Source organism: Microtus pennsylvanicus, chromosome 4 (genome assembly GCF_037038515.1).
Source record: "Microtus pennsylvanicus isolate mMicPen1 chromosome 4, mMicPen1.hap1, whole genome shotgun sequence".
Taxonomy (NCBI): domain Eukaryota; kingdom Metazoa; phylum Chordata; class Mammalia; order Rodentia; family Cricetidae; genus Microtus; species Microtus pennsylvanicus.
The window spans coordinates 106,528,190-106,542,574 of record NC_134582.1 but is presented as its reverse complement, the minus strand read 5'-3'; the positions used below and the strand labels follow the sequence as shown (position 1 = coordinate 106,542,574).

At 41.0% G+C, this 14,385-nt stretch overlaps 1 pseudogene; it reads right to left on the bottom strand.

Annotated features, from left to right (window-relative positions):
• Positions 1–7,228: 7,228 nt before the first annotated feature.
• On the bottom strand, positions 7,229–8,159 carry LOC142848877 (vomeronasal type-1 receptor 3-like; annotated as a pseudogene).
• Positions 8,160–14,385: the final 6,226 nt, after the last annotated feature.

The following is a 14,385-nucleotide window of genomic DNA, read 5'->3' as shown; positions in this document are numbered from 1 at the left end:
CTAGAAGCTGTTTCAGTCTTAATTGGAATTTAATTACTTTATACAACCAACTATGGAAATGATCCTTGAAGATACAGTCTTGAGTTTAATTACCTTAACAGAAGGACATGAAGTGAGGAGGTCAACAGCTGCCAGGTTCTGTGTCTCGAGTCCCCTCTGTCTCCAGTCCTCTCTTCGCCTTCACCAAGTTCTGTAAAGAAGGAGACTTGCTTTTCGGGCACAGAAAAAGCAATGTCCTGTTCCTTCCCTTGACCTGTTCCACACATGAGAGTATGACCCGTGCCGTCCATCTCTGGAGATTCCACTTTCTGAGAAAGTCTCAGATACACACTGGGGAGAGAGGGGTCCTCCTTACTGTAGGCACCTTGATGTTTCAAAGTCTTTCATGAGTGATTGCTTCCTTCTTTTAACAACAACTGGGACACCCCCAAACCCAATGGAATTCCATGTGAAAGACGAACCCTGTCCCATATCAATGGTCAGTACGTACAAGAAGGTTATTGACTGAATTATTGATGGAGGCAGTAAATTTACTCAGGGAGCCAAATTACTAGGTGAATTTAGGATAAACTGTTTTCTGCAAAATTGTGTGTCCCTTATTTGATATTGAGTTAGAGTTTATCTTTGAAAATCTTAGTACATTCCCACTAATTCTACTTGCCTTTCCAGCAGGGGTCAATACTGTCACTACTTGGTGGAGAACAAGTAGGTACAGTTGGTAATGACAGACTCCATCAAGACGGCAGTGTCCCTGCCTTCTGTGTATTTCAAGATGGGATTCTCTTGTTGCATTACCAAGAGGAAAGGCAGGGTGAGGTCTTGTGAGAAATTTCTTCTGGTCTATGCTGACATCTCTACTGGTGTGGCCAATGTGCAGTCTTGTGCAGGCAAACATATTGTGAGGCTTCGTGGGTGTAATAACCCTGTCATGTTTAGAAGGCACTATCTCTCAGCAGGTGTGCCGGTCCTCTGATACAATCTTTTTGCCCCTGCTTCTTAAAAGTTCCTTGAACCTTGGATGTAGGGGACGTATTGTGGATTTATCAGTTGATACTGGGCACCTCATGTATATATATATATATATATATATATATATATATATATATATATATATATACACATATATATATGTGTGTGTGTATAGATATATACACACATATACATACATACACATACACACATATGTGTGTGTGTGTATGATGAATGAGGAGTTTCTTATTTAAGGTTTTAGGTTTTTGCAATGACCCATAGCAACTTTTACAAAGGAATACATTTAATTGGGTCTGGCTTACACTTCATAGCTTTAGTCCATTATTGTCATGATAGGAAGCAGGGTATCATGTAGTCAGATATGTGGCTGAAGAGGTATCTGGGAGTTTTACATCCAGATCAGTAGGCAGCAGGAAGAGAGTGACACTGGCCCTGGATTGCTTCTGAAGCATGAAAGCCCACCTTTAGTGACAAACTTCATCCAACAAGAGACCACACCGACTCTAACAAGGCCACATGCCCTAATCTTTTCAAATCATGTCACTCCCTATGAGCCTGTGGGGGCCGTTTTTATTCAAGCCACCACAGTAGGTGAGGCTATATTTATCTGTTGGTATGAGCACAAGTATTTGGAACACAGTTTAAAGCAATGCTGATTTGGGAAAATGGCAGTTGTAGGTTTCTCCCCTACAGTCTATGGCCTTTCCATCTATGGGATATTGGCTAGGTTTATAGATAGGGTCAAGTATGAGTTTTCTCCTATTGAACACCCATCCTTAAATTCAATTAGACAGCTGTTGGTTATCCCCAAGATATAATGTTGAACCATTAGAGATATCTTGCCAGGTCAGTCATTCGGTTTACAACCGAATACAACTGCTGCTTGCTTTTCTCCTTTAGCAGTGTGTGCATGATCTTATAATACTATTAAGAGGTAGCTCTCAGGAGGCTTCCAGGTCCATAACCAGCTTGATTCCCCCAAGTCCTTTATGTGAAGTTTGTGATATCTCCAGAAATAGGGTCTTGCCTTCAGGTTCTGGGAGGTAACAAGAGATGATGGCTATCGCCTGTATTGTTCTGGGGGTCTTTGGACAACTTTGAGCAATAACTCAAAGAGCAGTGTTCCTTGCTAGACACTAGGGTTGTCGTTAGTCAGTGGTTTCTGGGAGAATTATTATCCTCTGTGTGGGTAATTTGTTTAAATATTTAAACAAATATTTAAAAGTGTTTATATATGTATATATATATATATATACATACAGAGATGAATAATAGCATTTTTTAGTCGGCTTATAGAGTTTTCCTATAGCCTTTTCAAATATCCTTCATATTATCTCTATTCTCATTCCCTCCTTTATATTACTTTCCATCATTTTCCCCTTGTGTTTCTTTTTTTACAAAAAATTTATTTTTCAAATGCTCTTATGAATTTTTAAGTGATGGGTAAACATTTCCCAGATATTCATTTATTTCAGCTTAACTAACCCATTGTTCATTGGTATTTAGCAGGTTTCTTCATAAGGCTTCTGGCTTCAGTGAGTTCACATAATCCATGTGGAATCCTTCAAAGATCAGTATTACATGGTTCTAAATGTCTGAAGAGGGGGGAGAAGGATTCAAAGAGTAAAAGACAATGGATCTGGTTTACACACACAATAGTTAGCATTGTGAAAAGAGATAACAAACCTGTAAACATGTTGATCGTTTATTTATTTGATACACACACACACATATGTGTATATATATATATATATATATATATATATATAGCATGTTTGCCTGCACATCACAAGAGAGCACCAGATCTCATTACAGATGGTTGTGAGCCACCATGTTTGGTGGGAATTGAACTCAGGTCCTCTGGAAGACCAGTCAGTGCTCTTAACCTCTGAGCTATCTCTCTCCAGCTCTTCATCAATTATTTTTAAGAATCCACAATGTGCTTGTGTATGTGGGGGCTCATGTGTATACACAGGTGTCAGAGCATCACTTTATACACTGTATAATCTTAGTGGTCGACAGCCTTGCACTGTGGCTGTGAGAAATCATTTAATGAGAGTGGACAGCCTCAGTGTTTTGATGAGCTCTCTGAAGGGGCTCTGCAGTTGACATGGAATCTCCCGTCAAACTGTGCCCATCTGGTTCCGAGGGGATAAAAAACAAATGATTAGACTTACCCACCATAGAGAAGGTTGTTACGGTCATGAAAATAACAGTGATCAGAGTAATTGAATACAGAGAACCTTTTTGTATTTTGGTCAACTGATCGTGGTATCTGATAACTGTAAGACTCGAGTGGCCTAGAACTCTACCTGAGTTCTGTATGAAATATATATGGGAACTCACCAGGTCTAGATTCGTCTGACTTGAAACACTAGAACTATTCATCAGTGAGTTTCCAAATATGAGTCAATGCTGAGTCTCATAGCTCATAGAGGGTGAAGCCAGATTCCCTTTCAAAGATACTGCCACAAATACGTACTGTCAATCAATTCTCCCCTTCTTGCACAAATGAACTGCACTCAATTCTTAGGTTACTTTGTGGTGAGAAATGAACTCATTTAGACCTTTCAGATTCGATAGGACACTCGTCTAAAATGACATTCGTCTTTAGAAGAAAAACATATAGGCATCCTTCTGAATATTAACCTTCATCAGGCGATGAAAGGAGACAGAGACAGAGACCCACATTGGAGCACCGGACAGAAATCTCAAGGTCCAAATCAAGAGCAGAAGGAGAGAGAGCACGAGCAAGGAACTCAGGACCGCAAGGGGTGCACCCACACACTGAGACAATGGGGATGTTCTATCGGGAACTCACCAAGACCAGCTGGCCTGGGTCTGGAAAAGCCTGGGATAAAACCGGACTCTCTGAACATAGCGGACAATGAGGACTACTGAGAACTCAAGAACAATGGCAATGGGTTTTTGATCCTACTGCACGTACTAGGCAGATTGGATGCTCACCTTACTAGACCTGGATGGAGGTGGGTGGTCCTTGGACTTCCCACAGGGCAGAGAACCCTGATTGCTCTTTGGGCTGACGAGGGAGGGGGACTCAATTGGGGGAGGGGGAGGGAAATGGGAGGCGGTGGCGGGGAAGAGACAGAAATCTTTAATAAATAAATAAATTTTTTTAAAAAAGATTTTTTTAAAGATTTTTATATTGTGTTTGTGAATATTTGCCTGTATGAATATCTGTGTACTGTGTGCATGCCATGTCTGAAAGTTGGAAGAGGATATCAGAGCCCCTAGGAATGGAGAACAGATCGTTGTGAGCGGCCTGTGGGTGCTGGGAATTGAAACAGGGTCCTATGGAAGAGTATTCAGTGCTCTTAACCACTGAGACATCTCTCCAGCCCTGGCACTGGTTTGTAAAGGTGTACTGTAGTTTTAAAGGTAAAAGGTCATTGTTCCCCACCAATCTGAGTTGAGGTTTCACAAGGAAAGGTGATCGATGAAGGTTTTTGTATAAAATTCAGATTGCCTTGTGGAGATGCCAATGTTATTTGATAATCTATATTTGTTTATAAGTAGTCTCTTGTTTCTCCAAGGACACTTTCAAAACTTTATTTATTGTTTTAATTTTTAGCGATTTACGATGTGCCTGGGTGTGGACTTAATAGTTTCCTGCTGAAGATTTGCATATTCTCTCTCTCTCTCTCTCTCTCTCTCTCTCTCTCTCTCTCTCTCTCTCTCTCTCTCTCCATGTAAATATGGGGTTGATTTCTGGTGTCATCTTCCACTATCACTCTCCACCTTATCACTATTTTTGGTTCACATTTGTGTGTGTATAGCCTGCACATGGAGGTCAGAGGGGAACTTATGGGAGTAATTTCTGTCGTTACACTGTGTGGGTCCCAAGGACTGAACTTATTTCATTAGGCTTGGTGACCATCTCACCCACCCTCTACACTTTATCTTCTGAAACAGGATCTCCCTCAGAGCTTATAGACTGGGTAGTTGTCCTGTGAGCTGGCAGGGTCTTTCCTACGACGCCTTCTCAGTGCTAGAGTTGCTCATGTCATTATGCCTGGCTTCTTTTATTCCACATGGAACCTAGCGATCTGAACTCAGGTTCTCAGGCACGCACAGCGAGCACATTGCTGAGAGCCCCAGCTCTGCCTCCACCTCCTTCTCCTCTTGCTCCTTTATCCTCTACCCTCCCCTTCCTCCCTTTCTTAACCCCGAGTCCTGAGATAGCAGGCACACCCACACCTGCCAAAACACTTTGATCTGAAGGCACCTGATTTCAAGCATTTTTTTTTTTAGTTATCATTTGTTCAAACATTATGAAAGGTTTTGAAGGCAATAATCACTGCGAGATTCATGTTCTTATTTTTATTTTACTGGCAACAAAATCTATGAAGAGAAGAAAATGAAAGTCACTTGATGAAACTACTATAAATTCTATATTTTCAAATTCGGTTCCTTACACATGTAGATTTGCAACAATTTTAACTTAGCATTCCCCTTAGTTTTATTTATTTTCTACATATAGCGTTGGAGCCATTTAAATTTTGATTCAATTTTGCTTTTCTGGAGAGAAGCCCAAAGTGGCACCAATTTAAGAAACTCAAAATCCAGTCTATTCTTCCTGATGCTGTATCAATGGTCAAGCATCTCCTGTCTATTCTTAATGCTCAGCAATCTTCTCTTGTGGTTCAGATTTTACACAATGTTCTTCACCCCATCCCTAGGTTCTTATATCATTTCCTTGTGAGTTGGTTCTCAGAAACTGATTTAGAAAGTACTTGTGTGGTCTAGTCTTAATGATAGATACATTTAAAGCTTGTAAGAAGAAAACCATGAGACTAAGATAGGTAATATTTTTATATTCACACTGCAAAGTAACAGTTATACTGGAAACTAGTTTAAGGAACTATAAGATAAAATTATAACAGAAATTGCTAACAATTTTTTTGTGCAACCACACACAAAATAAATATGTACTCACCATTGTAAAACTGAGCCATGATGTACCCAAATGTTTACAGGGGTTCTCGCCAGAGGTGATAGAAATGCTGTTTTCAAATAGGGTACAAATATGTCTCTGACAATTCTAGAGTTTTGTGTTTAGAGGTTGTATAATAAGTTATCTATCAGTAAGAATTTTTCATAATGGGTTCACTCAATAGCTGGTAACTAGAATCGTATTCTCTACCCAATGCCTTGTTGCATGAATCCAATTGCAGAAACTGTCAATTAAATTAAAGTAGAATCAGATCCTTTTGCAGTTCTTTGGGAACAGAGAAATGGATAATGTTGTGGAGAGCCCACATCCCTACAAAGGGCAGCTACAGACAAGTCCTCTCGGCTTGAAAACTCATTGATTTATCCATACTGAAAAAAGAGGAATTCACATTTTCATCAATGCAGCAGTTATGGGAGGATCTAGACTGAAACTTTCCTGTGCATCCATTATCCTGTTCTCACACGGTCTATAATCTATTTTCCCGTAAAAAGTCGTCCCGCACCCATGAAAAGTCTCAGTGCATTGGTGTCAATGGATTCTAATGACTGAAATTGCACAGTACCTGTCAAAACACCAGACGAAGGTGTTTTGATTCTTCATCATTTCCTTACAATTCCTTTCTATGGCAGGATAATTATTAACCTTCTTTTTTTGTGTGGGTAGGAAACTACATTTTCCCTCATTTTCAGAAGTATTGTTTACTTGAGATCAACAGTGAAAAAATGACAATAATTGTAAAAATAAGACTTATTGATTCTTTCGTGTAAATTTTCATAGTAGAAAGTTTGGGAGAGACACGAGAGATGTCTTTGTACTTAAAAGCACTGTGTGCTCTTCCAGAGCACCTAGGTACAATTTTATAATATATAACATTTTCCACAATAAAATTCTCAAAGAACAAATGTTCCTGTGGCTATAGAGCTGAGATAAGAAATTCCTGTCAGAAAAGAGAGATATTCTAGTTCTCTTGATAAAATTTACCGAATTTGTTCTCACATATCCTACTGGAATCACAGTCCTGAGAAAACCATTTTCACAATCTGCAATCAAAGCCCCTTATCTGGGGTGCCTAGCTGGAAGAGATATCTATATCGCTGTAATTTGCTTAGATCTTATTCAAGTCAAGGCTATGAGTCACCAGGATTATGTTTAAGAATAAAAACATGTTTAAAGTGTTTTGCTTGGATTTCGTCTTACCCACAGTATTACAGAGCTGAGAATTCTTTCATGCTTAGTAAACAGATAAATGAGAAAGACAATTTCTCAATTTCTTCCAGTGAGCATGCCAACACTCAGCCAAAAGTCCATCCCTGTGAATCAGCACAAGGGGGCTGAAAATTGCATAACCAAGGACCAGAAATTCTCGAACAATTATCGTCTCAGAATTGTTTCCTAAAGAGAGACTTAAAAATAGAGAAAAAGCACAGTCAGTCCAATAGAAGAAAACAAAACAGAGCATCAGAAGGAGGACACTCTGAGCAGCTCTCAGCTCAGGGGGAGTTCTGTAGAGAAGCTTGGAGTTCTGAAGGTAGAGAACATGCTGGTGGTGCTTGTGGAGAAGAAATACCATGTAGCCACTAGCCCCTCCCATGGCTCCCTGAAACACGGCATCTCTCAGGACCATGAGAGGGAGAATAATCCATTTCGTTTTCTGACTTTCTAGCATAAAATGACAATAGCTGTAACCATTCTTAAGCTGTGATATATTCAGGTTTATACTTGTGATGGAATGAATTAGGTTCACACTTATTAAAGCATTGAGTATCCAAAAGAATGAAAAGAATGGAAGGATGTGCCATGCAGACTGTGGTCTGAGCCTCCTCCACCCAGATGCTCTGGGACTGATGATGATGGCCTGGACCACAGTGAGGAGACTGCTGGTGCAGATGGAGAGCCCACGGGCCACCCTCTCCAGGTAAATGAGGATCTTACATCCTATGTCATCTAGGAAGTTTCTCAAACCAAAAGCTACCATTGTGTTTGGCAATCCTTTTGCAAGAAGAATTATGATGTTTGTAAAAGCCAAGTGGATGAGAATAAGGTATACGGGTTTCTTCTCAGTGCTCCCCCACCAACTGAACATATAATTCACAGAAACAGAAATGTTCCCCAGAGTTCCAAACACAGTCATGAAGAGGAAAACCATTTGCTTAGTAAATTTCAAAACCATTTCTTCCTTCCTAGGTAGAAAAATTTGTATTCCAGGCTGCAAACATTTTTCAAGAAAGCATCAGAGATGTTAGACATGGACCTGAAAAGCACACTTTTCACATTAGCCTTTTCTAGTGTGCAAGAGGCAGCGGTGGCCACATGTAATGTTGCAGATTAGTCCTTGAAAAGCCTCCTTTTCCCCACCCGGGACTCTGGGATATTGTGTGTGCTTCAACACACAGCATTTGGTTACTACTGTTCAAAATCTAAAGTTTTAAAGGAGACTTTTAGTTTTGAGCTCTACTCTAGCAAAATTGACTTGTTTAAGTGTGTGTGTGTGCGTGGATTATCCTTGTTAACTCTCAGCATAGTTGACTTGAACTTCAAGTTTCTCCAACCACAATTTCTTCCTTGTTTCTCATTCTATTTCATACTTCCTCCCCAATTCCCAAAGCCTGAGGCTCTTGCTGACCTTGTCTGCCTTCCTCACATCACACAGACACTGGGAAACATTGCTGGATCGGAACCTGTAACATCTCTCAGATCTGCTAACTTTACCCTCCACACTGCCCCCTCCTTTGATATTCCTTTCTCATCTGTATCTTGCTTAGTATAACTACTCCCAGGTTTGCATTTGGTTTCAAAGCTTTATAATTGGATTTCTCCTTTTAAATTTCTTGAGATGAACCATTCTGTGATTTCACTTCATATATATATAAAATAGTTCCCAATGTCAAGTCGTAGTGAATAACTTTTCTACATAGGGTTCAACAGTTAAAGCTGAATCATTGAAAGACATCCTGGAAAAGACTGTTGGGTTAAAAACTCATGTAACTACCAGGTTGCAACCAGGGAGGGCATCGAGAGGTATCTTGGGGGCACTTCCTAGGAGAGTGGGTAGCAGAGGGCTGTGAATCTGTGACCCAGTGAGTGACCTCAGGGCATCTAAAGGAGTTTGGAATAGTTCTGGACCAGGGGATAATGATGAGGTGGACCGGAAAGGGGGTCAATGAGGTATCATGTGCTGTTATGAAATGAGTGATTTTTGAGTTGCGAGTCCTCGGTAATGGCTACATATAGCACGGTATGTTGGGGCATACTGCTGAGAGCAGGGATTTCCCCCGTCTCAGAGGCCATGGTGTCATTTGCCTCTGTGGGGCCTCGTGAGCAGCAGCTCTGCAGGTTGCTTCTCCTGTTTCTTTTCCAACCTGTTTTTCTGGCAGGCTACTTTGTTCTACATCAGTCTGAGCTGATCCAGAACTGAGACTTTGGCAGGATGCTATCTTCATGTCTGGGAGCTCCATTCTCATTTCTTTGACACCTTTTCTAGTATAAGAGGAATCTCGATATGTCATGAGTTTGTGTGTTCTGAGTACTTGGAATGCCTCTGTCCCCCTTGCTCTCTTCTGTTAAACTCACAGGATTGCTTTAAATATCATGTCTGATCTCACCTGTGACTCGTGTGATCTTGTGAGTTCATATTGCCTCATGACTCAAGAAATGTCAGTTATTGCCTTTCAACTGCTCCAGAGGGGTAATTATCTCCTGTATCATTGAATCCCAGAATTCACGATAACCTTCTATATGTCTGTAAATAATGGACGATGCTCCAGATATTAATAGCAAGCATACCAGCATAACTACCTTCATTAGCACATTTAGAATAATCATGAAATATTTACTTAGAGATTAGAATCTGTATAATCCCTGCTATCTTTTTGCCTCTAGTCCTAATGAAAAATATTTCATGTTTTCTGTTTGTTGAAGTTCCCACTTGCTAACCCTCTTTTCTTCTCTCCAAACTTTAAAGCTCTGAGTCCTATTTGAAGCCAGCTTTGGGACATCTTAAAAGTGATTTCTGTTTTCTAACTGAAGACTCACAGGGGGGGTAGAGGTGGCTCATTTCCTAAATTAGCTTGTGGAATGTTTTAGATTAAAAGGTGTGATATCTATTTACAGAGACAAAGAATACCATATTCTGGTATAATCCCAGAACCCTGAGTTGTATTAGTGATTTATTCCATGCCAATTAATAAGATTATTGCTCCTTGTTGCTTAGCACTGGGATAAAACGAAGATGAGCTGTATCAGGATATAGTTACTTCACAGCCTGGAGCCTTTACAGCAGGAAGTCTCAAGATGGTAATGGTAACTGTTACTCTAGTAGTTTCTGCTTCACACTTGCCAGGCATACAAGAGTAAAATTGACTTACAAGTATGTATAATATTATGTGACAGAGTCAAGAAACTTTAACAAAGACCGTCAAGTTTACCGTAAATGGGTTTAGGACTTATCAAGTCATTGTAAAAGAAAACACTTTGGAATATGAAAATGCCTTAAGTATATAATCTTCCTGGCTTATTTTCCTACTGCTGACATCACAGGATGTACTATCCTCTCGTCTCAAAGTTGTGCTTTTTATTTTGAAATTTTTTTACCATTTTATATGTATAGGTGTTTTGTCGACATGCATGTATGTCGTGGCATGTATATACCTGGTGCCTGTGGAGGCCAGAAGTCATCAGATCTCTCAGGACTGCAGTTTCAGATGGTTGTGAGATATCATGTAGGTGCTGGGACAAACCCAGGTTCTGTGGGAGAGCAGCAAGTGCTCCTAACCACGGAGCCATCTCTCTAGTTCCTGTCACAAGATTTTGATTGTCTACGAAAATTTCCCTATATCTTATTGATTCCTTTTTAAAAGGCAAGAAACTAACCTTAGGCAAAGACTCAGCCAGAGCTCTGTCATGACATTCCAGCCTGAGGATGCCTCAGCCTTTCTGTTCCAACTCTGTTTCTCCAGGAACTAGTTAGTCTCCTTTGATCTTTTTGGAGCTTTGTCAGGGTCAGGAGGAAACTGGGGGTCCTGGGGGTCCTGGAGCCTTGCACCTGTTCCCTGGATTAGTTAGAGAAGAATCTTCTGCTTTAATGAAACTCTCCATGGCACAGCAGAGGGGATCGAAGCTCTTACCTCCATGTACTCACCTGAACCTCTGTGGTGCAGACAGGATCTGGAGCAGCTCTGGGAAGGTGACACTTTCCAGGTCATATTTGTACTGTCAGGATTTGTGGGCTCGTGGCTGCCATCAGGTATTTCAGACTGCAAGTTTCATGTTGTTACAGTGTCAGGGGGAAGGAAGGCCTCTGCAGAGCCCCGGTCCCTGAAGTACAGCTTCCCTCTTTCCACAATTACTACATCTGTCTTGCTCAGAAGTAATTTCAAACTTAATTAAGATTTAATTATTTTGAGAGGAAGGGTGTGAGGCAAGAAAATGAGCAACTAACTAAGTTTCTCTGTATGGAGCTCCCCACATCTCCTGATTGATTTTCATTTTCCCAAAGTGACCTGGAAGGGAACCAACTTCTGACACCCAGACCAAGTCTCTTGTTAGACGAGAATAGAAGAAATGATGCTCAGCGTTGAGAGTTCTGTTTGCCTGAGCAAGTCCCGAACATGGACCAGGACAGTTTAGAGTCCCTTGTTCTGCCTGTGCCCACCAGCAGGGAAGGGAAGGTCATTGCTGTAACTGATGGTTTCATTCCTGCACATTAACTTTCTCATGGGATTTGAAATCTGAATGCCTCCCTAACCTTGGCCTTATTCCAAAAGTAGTCTTTATTTAGTATAAAACTTATTAAGGCCACTTTATAACTTACGTGTGCCCAAGACTGCTCCTTCTTTGTACTTTATATTCTAGTTTCTAGGAGACCCTTCCTTTCCTGTGTGCAAAGTGATGTAAATAAACGTGCAGGGCTGAGACTGGAAGTAATGATGTCATCATTTTTTCCTTTTCTTATTTATTTATTTTATTGATCTATATATTTTTTTCACTCCCCTCCGTTCCGTTCCCCTCTCCCATGATCCCTACACTCCCAATTTACTCAGAAGATGTTGTCTTTTTCTACTTCCCATGTAAATGAGATCCATGTATGTCACTCTTAGGGTCCTCATTGTTGTCTAGGTTCTCTGGGATTGTGAATTATAGGCTGGTTTTGTATGTTTTATGTCTAAAAGCCACTTATGAGTGAATACATATGATATTTGTCTTTCTGAGTCTGGGTTATCTCACGCAATATGGTGTTTTCTAGATACTCATCATTTTTTTTCTTGAAGGGAATGCACCACTCGGTTGCCTTGGGAGATCCATTCGAGGTCATGACTCTTACTCTGTGCCCCATACAGATGGTGTCTCCATACTTATAGCTGCAACTGGTACATAATAGAAGCTAAACATGCTTTTCTGTAAATGCAATGACAGCTTTTGAGGAAACCAGAATTCCATCCTCTCTGTTGAAAGGGGAATCCAGGTGTAAAGAAACTAAGTTGTATATTTCAAAGGTCAGGGTAGATAGATATTGAAAACTAAAATTATTTTTTTCTGGCTCACCACTTCCTTCTTATGTCTCTCCCCACCAACCCCGAAACAGGGTTTCTCTGTGTAGAACTTGCTTTCCTAGACCTCTCTCTGTAGACCAGACATCCAACTGCTTCTGCCTCTGAAGTGGCGGGGGGGATTAAAGGTATGCACTACCTCCCACACGGCTCTCTGATGTCTTTCCTATTCTGTTTAGAAAACTTCTAAATTTCTTTTTTGTCTTTGAAATATAAAGAAAATATAGTTTAAAGCTTATGGTGCTCATAGTTTATTCAATCAAAGATAAAAGCCGGGCGATGGTGGCGCACGCCTTTAATCCCAGCACTCGGGAGGCAGAGGCAGGCGGATCTCTGTGAGTTCGAGACCAGCCTGGTCTACAGAGCTAGTTCCAGGACAGGCTCCAAAGCCATAGAGAAACCCTGTCTCGAAAAACCAAAAAAAAAAAAAAAATCAATCAAAGATAAACTATCAGAAAGAAAGCCTTTTATGCAGCTTCCTCTGGGGGGGAGTTCTGTAGAGAAAATGGCCACTCACAGACAGAGGACATGCTGGGGGGGGATCACTGGTGACCTCCCTTTTGTTTTGAAATCTGATATCATGTGAGGGATTTTCCTGTTACCGGGTGGCACTGAAGATTAATAAATCATGGATGGGGAGATGGCTCAGTGGTTAAAGTGCTTTGCCTCCAAGCGTGAGTCCCAACTCACTTAAATACCTATTGGTAGTTTGCCTGTAATTCCAGCCTCAGAAGCCAGGGACCGCTATCCCTAGAGGAACGGGACAGTGAGATTAGCCATGTTGATGAGCTCTGTGTTTGATTGACAGCTCCTGACTCAGTAAAGAGGACAATGGAGGATGATTCCTGACACCAACCTCAGTCTCCTGCATGCAGGACAGTCCAAATGTACACGTGTGCAAACACACACACACACACGCCTGCCCACTTGCAAAAATGTAACACACATTTAAAACACAGACACATAAACACAGATGCACATGAAAAATGGAAACCGCAGAATTTCCTCATGCCACTGCTTCCTTAAGGAAATTAAGAAACAAACTGATTAAGCAAATGGATTTATTTACGATTTGGCAAATTCAAGGAGAGAAAGAATCTTTCTTTCTCTGCATACTTCAGGGTGCTCTCCTCTGGACAGCAGATTAGGCATAGACCCAAACACCCAAACACCAATTCCCAAGCACAAACCAAACACAGAGATCCTTTACTAAGCAAGGCAAAGAGACAAGGTGGCTGAATCTGAATCAGGCAGAAACAGGAGTAAACACCTTTGCAAGTGTTAGTTTTAAGAGGGAAAAAGGCGAGGTCTGTGTTAGAATGAGCCAGGATGACTTGGTAAGTTTTGATTATTTTAATTAGGTTAGTGAAAATAAGGAATTTGGATTCCTTAACTTATTTAATGTTTGGATGCTTAACTTATTTAATGTTTGGATAACAGAACAGATTGTGGTGTGGCAGCAAATGCTCAGGCAGCTAGATTACCAGGTCAAGGCCTGGGCTATAAAATGGTTTCCAGAGCAACTGAAACCACATAGCAAAGCTGCATGCCCTCCATGTCCCCTCCAAAACATTAAGACAAATCAACGACAGTGTGAATCTTCACCCAAAAAGTCATTCAAGAGATTTATCGGGAGGGAAGAATCCAGGAGAGCAGCTGCCTCTCCCAGGGTGGAAAAAGTAGCAAGTCAGCTCCCTGCTGAACAGGCACTGGGCTCATATAGGGCTGAATCAGGGCAGAGCAGAGAAGGACCAATTTTCACAGGAGCAAACTGCTACGATTTTGTGGGGGTTGTGGGAGTGGAGGTAGTGGAGTGAGGGGTAGGGGAATAGGTGTTAGGGGTGAGAAGAGAGTGGGAATATGAGAGGTGTCTGG